An 8,852-nucleotide genomic window follows, 5' to 3' on the forward strand; every position below is an offset into this window, starting at 1 on the left:
TTTGCACAGCCAATAAAACAATCAACAGAGTGAAGAGACAACCTACAGAATGGGAGAAAATATTTGCAAACTATATATCTGATAAGGAGTTAATATCTAAATCATATATGAAACTCAAAAATTCAAAACCTATAGTAAGAAAACAAATAACCTAATTCAAAAATGAGCAATGGATCTGAAGAGACATTTCTCAAGAGAAGACATACAAATGGCCAACAGGTATATGGAAAATGCTCAAAATCACTAATCAAAATGTAGATTAAAACTACAATGAGATATAATCTCATACCTGTTAGAGTGGTTATTATCAAAAAGGAAAAAAATAACAAGTGTTGGGGAGGATGTGGAGAAAAGGGAATCCTGGCACACTGTTAGTGAAAATGTAAATTAGTACAGCCTTTATGGAAAACAATATGAAGGTTCCTCAAAAAATTAAAAATAGAAATGCCCTATAATCCAGAAATCCTACTTCTGTGTATATATCTGAAGGAAACTAAAGCAGTATTCTAAAGAGACATTTGCACTTCCATGTTCATTGTAGCATTATTCCCAATAACCAAGATATGGAAACAACTGAGTGTTCATCACTGAATAAATGGATAAAGAAAATGTAATACACACACATACACATAAACACACACAGAGCAATATTATTAGCCATAAAAAGAAGGAAATTCTCTCATGTGGGGAAACATTGATGAACCTTGAGGACATTATGCTAAGTGAAATGAGCCAGACAGAGAAAGATGAATATTGCACTATCTCACTTACATGAGGAATCTAAAAAAGTTGAACCCATAGAAGTAGAAAGTGGAATGGCGTTTAACAGGGGTTGGGAATGGTGAGAGGTTTGGGGGAGATATTGGCCAAAGGATATAAAATTTCAGTTAGGAGGAATAAGTTCAAGATATCTGCTGTATAACACAGTTATAATATATAGTAATAATAATGTACTGTATTCTTGAAAATTGCTGAGAGTAGATTTTGTGTTTTCACTTCAAAAAATAAGTATATGACATAATGCATATGTTAATTAGCTATTGCAAAAGGTATACATATTTCAAAACAAAGTGTTGTATACAATAAATATATACAATTTTTATTTGTCAATTTAAATGAATAAATGAATGAATGAATGAGAAAATAATTTGACCATATATGTGAGGGTTTATTTCTGGGCTTTCTGTTCTATTCCATTGAGCTTTATGTCTCTCTTTATGTCAGTACCTCACTGTAATGATTATCGTAGCATTGTAATAAATTTTGAAATCAAGAAGTATAAAACCAACTTTGTTCTTTTTCGAGTTTGTTTTGGCTATTTGGAACCCCCTCCTGATTCCCTATGAATTTTAGGATAAATTTTTCTATTTCTGCAAAAAATATCATTGAGATTTTGATAAGGGTTGCATTAAATTTGTATATTCTTTGGGTAGTGTTGATGTCTTAACAATATTAAGTTTTCCAATTCATGAGCCAGGGATGTCTTCTCATTTATTTGCATCTTCTTTAATTTCTTTAGCAGCATTTTGTAGTTTCTGATGTAAAAGTCTTTCCTCTCTTTGGTTAAGGTTATTTCTACTCATTTTATTCTCTTTGATGCTATTATAAGTGGAATTTTTTAAAAAAATTATTTTCAGATTGTTCATTGTTAGTGTATAGAAATGCAACCAATTTTTGTGTGTTGATTTTATATCTGCAACTTTGCCGAATTTGTTTATTAATTCTAACTGGGTTTTTTTTTTTTGCATGTAATCTTTAGGGGTTTTACATATAAGGTCATATCTGTGAACAGATATATTAAATAATTTGATTTTTCCTTTCCAATTAAGTTGGCTTTTAATTTTATTTCTTGCCTAATTGTTCTGGCTAGGACTTCCAGTACTATGATAAATAGAATGGGCAAAAGTGGGCATATTTGGCTTGTTCCTAATCTGGAAAAGCTTTCAGTCTTTCACTGCTGATTATGTTAGTTATGGGCTTTTCATCTATGACTTTTATTATGTTGAGGTATCTTCCTTCTATCCCTAGTTTGTTAAGGTTTTTTTATTATTATTAAAGTGTTTTGAATTTTGTCAAATGCTTTTTCTGCACTAATTGAGATGACCATGTGGTTTTTTTTCCTTTATTCTGTTAATGTAGTGTATTACATAGATTGATTTTTGTATGTTGAAGCATCCTTGCATTCCAGGATAAAATCTCACTGGGTCAGAGCATTTAATCCTTTTAATGTGGTGTTGAATTCTGTTTGCTAGTACTTTTTGAAGATTTTTATATGACTATTCATCAGGAATATTGGTCTGTAGTTTTCTTTCTTTTTTTTTTTTTTTTTTTTATTTTGGCATATTATGGGGGTACAGATTTTAAGGCTTCAATAAATGCCCATTCCCCCCTCCCCCCAAGGTCTGTAGTTTTCTTACAGTGGCTTTGTCTGGCTTTGGTATTATGATAATGCTGGCCTCATAGGATGGGCTTGGAAGTGCTTCCTCCTCTTTAATTTTTTGAAAGAGTTTGAAGAGGATTGGTGTTAATTTTTCTTTAAATGTTTGGTGTAGTTCACCAATGCAGTCATCTGGTTCTGAGCTTTTCTTTGTTAGGAGGTTTTGGATTACTGATTCAATATCCTTGTTAGTTATAGGTATGTTCAGATATTTTATTTCTTCATGATTTAGTTTTGGTAGGTTGTGTATTTCTAGGAATTTATCCATTTCATCTAGATTATACAATTTGTAAGTATATCCTATACATATTACTCATTCTTTTAATAGCTATATAATATTCCAAAGTATGATCATACCATAATTTATTCAGTCATCCCCTTATTAATAAAACCTTGATCACTTTTAGTTTATGCTTTTGTACACAATAAATGCACACAATTTCTAGGAATTTATCCATTTCATCTATATCATACAATTTGTAGGTATATCCTACAATCACAGACTTTTAAGCTGAAAGGGACTTTAAATGGATCCAGCTTTAGGTACCAGGGATGGTCGTATGGTATATGACACCAAGCTCTTAACTGAGAATTAAATAATATTAATTAAACAAAATGGGCTTCTCAAACTGGTTCTACCACTAAGCGACTGTGTGACCTCAGAAAAATCACTTAATTCATCTGGATATTGGTGTATTCATCTGTAAAATGAGAGGATTTCTCAGACACATCCCAGGGCTGACACTGTAATTGCTCTACTAGATTGTTCATTCCTTAAGGGCACAATCCAACCATGTCTAATTCACTTAGGTATTCTATGTAGTGCCTTCTGCACCATTTTGCATGTGGATCTCAGTAAATGCTTATTGAATAAAAGAGGGGAGGAATGATTCACAGTGTATGGTAATGATGAAAAGCCAAATTTGCAATTCACCTAAGTCACCTGTCATTTTATTTTTTCTCTCACAGGGAGCTGTTCAGGTAGTAATAACTGAAAGTGATTGGTTGGTAGTTAGAACCCAAGGGTTCTAACCCAGAAGGATAGAGCATGTTTCATTTCTGTTCTGTTGTTCCAGGGTGTTTTCTGGATTGGATTAGGTCTCTAGATAATATGTCAGGAAAATCAATTTTTTGCTTACATGTTACCCTTTATTCATGCCTTCTAATTTCTAGATTTTCAGTAGCCCTTGAATAATAAAGCATTGTAATTTTAACCTAAGTAAAAAAATACCTTCAGTACTCTACAGTTCTAAGTCTGAGGAACCATGAATAAATCCTGATTCTTATCCAGAAAACCACCTAAACTTATAAAGCATTTCCTAGTATCAGTGTTTCAATGTGTATAAGTTTATTGTGTACATATATTACATGTAAATACCTATGTATATATAATATGTGTGTATTTCTGCAAGTGAACATGTTAATCCAAAGTAGATGTGTTGAGTCTAAAAATAGAGTAAAACCTTTGTTATTCTCGCTTCCTGTGTAGAAACTGGAAAAAAAGATTTTGGAGTAAAAAACTCCCTTTAATTGAGAACACATGTTTCCTCAGAGAGGCTTCCCTACCTTCTGTTTCTCTTGCTCCACCTTGCAAGGCTCCACGTGATTTATTAGCATACATTGCCATGTTTGAAGATTGCCCCAAAGAGCATTCCTCTAACAGGAAAAATCAGCAATATTCTGGCTCTAGAGTGAGAGATCCTGGCTTCTATAATTTTCTGGGTGTGAAAGCACTGTGTGAAGTCAAGATACGGTCACAGAACCTGTGCCATTTCTGAGGCCCTGAGTAACTAACTGCCTTTCCTATATCTTTTTATGGGACTTAACCTCCACTGGACTTCATCAAATTTCCTATCATGTATCAGAAGAGCAGTGGAGGCTATCAAAAACAGATTAAAATCTTCGGTATGACTTTCTATGACGTATACATCATGAATACACTCAGTGGGGGAAAAAAGATGTTTGCTGCACCAATAGACACAATTTATTAGACCTTGGCATATTATTCCCCTTTTATAGTTAAGTACAATTTGCAGAGGGATAGAATAGAGGAGGTGAATGTATCTGAGAAAGACAGATAGTTCTTCCATGGCCTCGGCAGCACTGAGGCTCAGTGTGGGGTGGAATGCGTGCTGAAGGTCAATCCCCCAGTAAATTCGTTTTCTCATTTCTTGGGTCAAATTTGTATTTTGGCACCCTCAAAGAGAAGATCAAGGTCTCTCCACCGTTGAATCCGATAGGTCTGAGGACTCAATACCCACCATTAACAAAAGCCAAATAGAAGTTCAAGAATTTGTCAGTGGTCCAGGAGCGCTTGAAGAGATAATTAGTTCATGGATTGAGTTGAAAGTTGAAACTTCAAGGTGAAAATCAGCAACTTGGCTTTTAACAGGTGGGCTCGCAGCAGGTGGGCCCATAGCAGGTGGGCTCACAGCAGCAGAGTGGGCGGCAGCAGGACTGTCCACAGTAGGATGGGCGGCAGCAGGCGGCCTGGGCATGGTGCAGCTGGCAGCAGGTTGGGGGTGTGCAGCTCACCACGCAGGAGGGGGGCAGGCAGGTGCCCTCCACGCGGCAGTCAGGGCGGCACCACCTGGTGCGGGAGCTCAGGGCTCCACAGCCAACCTCCTGGCCACAGCAGGTGGGCTGGCAGCAGGTGGGCTGGCAGCAGGTTGGCTGGCAGCAGGTTGGCTGGGAGCAGGTGGTCTGGCAGCAGGTTGGCTGGCAGCAGGTTGGCTGGGAGCAGGTGGTCTGGCAGCAGGTTGGCTGGCAGCAGCTGGAGCCACAGGTGCCACTGGTGGAGAAGCTGGGAAATCCGCAGAAGCTGGTGGAGCAGCAGGCCATGGTGTCAGGAGGTGGTCTGAAGATTGGGTTGCTTGGACAAGTTTTTGACTTTTGATGGAGATTTCCACATTGGGCCTTTTATAAGCCTTGACCAGCTACTATTTACATAATTCCCAAAGTTTCTTCCTTGTTTGTGTTTAAATAATTTGCTTCTGAATGATAATTGTTCTGTTCCTGAGTTACTTGTTCAACCTTCTGAAAGCCTTTAAAAGTTGATTTTATTTGGTCTTCAATTAGGCTTCTTTACCATGGCTAAGTAGTCATTAGCACTCATTGGGAATGTAGCCCCTAAACCCCTATATTTAAAATTTTCTTATTGCCATGTCCAACTAACACTTCAGCTTTAAGGAATGTCAGTATCACTCGATGCTGTCCCTTACAGTTAGGCTCTTGGATCTCACATGACAGTTTAATTCCAACAAGGTGGCCTCCAGTTTTGACTGTGACTCCTTCTCTACCCTTCTCATCTTCACTTTGACTGTGAAGCAAGACTAGATTCAGCTGGCTAGAAAGGGATGATTTTTTGGGAGCCTGGAAAATGTGGGTGAATTGTTGTTGGTAATATTTTTGGAGCACTCATTCCATGCCTAAGTGGCTCTGAGTACTCACATGGGTCAATTCACTGCATTTTCACAGCAGTCCTCTGGGGTAGGTACATTGTCACTACCATAATCCATGTGAAGAAACTGAGCTACAGATTTAAGTAACATGCCCAAGTTCACACTTAAATGGTGAATCTGAAATTTGAACCCACACCATCTGACTCCAGACCAAATTCTTTTAACACTATAGTCAATTCTCTTTCTCTCTCTCAATGTAAGCAGTTGTTTTAGGGAAAATTAAAGGGTGAAAGCAAAGATGTAAAAATTTGTTCCCTATCTTACAGACTTCTTTGAGTAAAGGGAAGGAGGGCAGAGCCTAGGGTATATAATAATATATTTATTGAGACTTTTCTAGAGATTTTATTTCTTTATTTTTTAACAGCATAATAAGCACACTTTGAGAAAATCTCAAGTGCTAAAGAAGTTAACCTACCTGACTTGTGACTTCATCTAATCTTTTATTTTAGGATATTCTAGAGATGTAAATGTTCTTAATCACATAAAAATCATACTTTTAACATATTAATGCTAGAGCATGCGACGTACTCTAGTGTTTCGCATCTGCAGTATGTGGTTTATTGCAGATGTTAGAGATGACTCCAATTTGCTGGAAAGAGTGTATGATTTGGATGAGGCAACAGATGAAACTCAAGATGAAGGTTTTGTTTAGGCACAATGCAAGATGACCTGGCCTCCAGGGAGCGTGGACTCTATTATAGTGAAATCTAAATTAAAATGCTCCCTACTCATGGGTTTTGAACCAGAACACCAAGTGTTAGTAGTTCTGCTTCTCCAGAAATGATAGTTTTGAGTTTAACTCTTTCCAAATCAGAATTAATACATATTTTCAAATCCCACATCAAATTTGAATTAAAAGATGTGGTTCTTTGTGAATTTCTTGTCCCTTTTTAAACAAAGCTATATCACAGGTTCTTTGATTAGCTAATTTTTCCACCTCAGATGCTTGAAATATATGGATTTGTCATGGTTACAAACTCAGGAGTTACTTAATTCATATCTAAATTCTTCAATCTAATTCAAGCAGAATCTTGGATACTATGAAGATTTATCTCCCCTTGCAAAAAGCTCAGATATTTGAGGATTTGAAATACATTATTGATTGAGGTACTGAAGACAGTGGCGTTGCATATCACATCTCTGTTTCTGGCACTGTTTTCAACATCTTCCTCAGTGCAAAATTTAAGTTATGACAAATTATTTGAGAATCCGACTCCTCTTCCACAGAATGAAGACTAATCTGAGCATCTTACCCACCCCACTGAAGTAAATTAAGAAAATAAAATTTATTTTATTTCACTCAACACGATGTCCTCCAAGTTTATTCATGTTGTGGTATGTGACAAAATTCACTTCTTTTTAAAGACTGAATAGTATCCCATTGTGTATATATATCACATTTTCTTGTTACTGTACTTATTCTCTTTGGTTTTTATTACTTCATTTAGGTTATGGGGTCCAGATCATTCCAGTGGCATAAGAAGAAGGAATGTGTTGGTCTGTTATTTTTCAACACTTGACTTTTGTTTAACATAGATGTTCAGAATTGTTTTTCTTTAAAATGCCATTGCTCTGATTTTCTAGTTAAAAGTTTTGGGGGTTCTCCCAATTCATTCATCTTGCTACTCCATTTTACCAGTTCTCCAATCCAGTTGCAACTGCCTCAACTAGATTCCTAAGAGCTAAGACATAATTGATGTCCCAGTCAAATGAACACACCATTCTTGCCTAGGGATTCTGTGCTTCTGTTCTGGGCTCCCATCCTAGTGACCTCGACTGGACAACACATAAACTTCAAGGACTTCTTCTCACCTCCAACTTTTATCCTAAACCAAGTAGCAAGATCTAAGATCTATCTCTTCTCTCCTGATTGCCAACTTGGCTTTTTTTTTTTTTTTTTTTTTTTTTGTGTGTGTGTGTGTGTGTGTTTCAGAGCCTAAGCCATTCTAAGAAAAAGGTACACCCAACCTAAACCTTCTCATCCTGGTGGGAGACAAGAGAGCTCTGTATGAGGGGAATAGAATGTTGACCACGTTGTAGGGCTGCTGAGTACAGATGTGTAGGTTGTGCCCTGATATGGGTCTCTGTCCACTCAGAGGAAGAAGCACATTGTTCTTCACACCAAGATACTGCAGGCTCAACAAGCTGTGCCTGCATTTGCCCAAAGGCAGAAACTTTTCTAATTCTAGTAAAGTTGTGCTAGTGGAGGCCTTGCTCTTTTGATTTTCTTAAATTGAGGTGAAATTCACATAAAATATAATTAACCATTTTAAAGTATACAATTGAGTGACATTTAATGTATTCATAATGTTGTGCAACCATCACCTCTCTGCAGTTTCAAAACTTTTTCAACACCCCAGAAGAGAACCCCATAATCTTTAGGCAATCATTTCCCATATCCCTCTACCCAACTCCTTGGCTCACCACTTTGATTTCTTGACCAAATATTTTATCCCTTGTGATGGAAGCCTCCTTATGTGTCTTTTATTTAATCTTTGCTTTATTCCAGAACTCTCTCTGGAGATGAGATTAAGAATGGTGGTAGTGTGTAGCCAATGCCATGTTCATTTGAATCCATCCCCATAGTGAACATTTATGTTCTGCTTCACAATACATAAGTGTGTTGTACAGGCATTACAAAAACATCAGTTGATATTCCATTTTACCACTTTTCAAAGTACTTTTTGAGGAGCATTAGTGTTACAGGATGTTAACAGGTAACATAAGAATGATGGATTTTTCTGGCTAAATCAGTTTGGGAGTGATGATTATAGAGGTTTCTTTATTGCAGTACATCTCAGTTCCTTTAATATTCTAACATGCTTTATAAACCTTCAGGATGGTAATAATGCATACAACATTATTTGCCCACTGATATTTTTCTCCCTGTGGGCATCTGGAGGTATTAATTGTCAGTGTGCTACTTGTTTGGGAAATTATCTACTCTTCTATGC

The sequence above is a fragment of the Microcebus murinus genome, chromosome 18 (genome assembly GCF_040939455.1).
Source record: "Microcebus murinus isolate Inina chromosome 18, M.murinus_Inina_mat1.0, whole genome shotgun sequence".
Classification (NCBI taxonomy): domain Eukaryota; kingdom Metazoa; phylum Chordata; class Mammalia; order Primates; family Cheirogaleidae; genus Microcebus; species Microcebus murinus.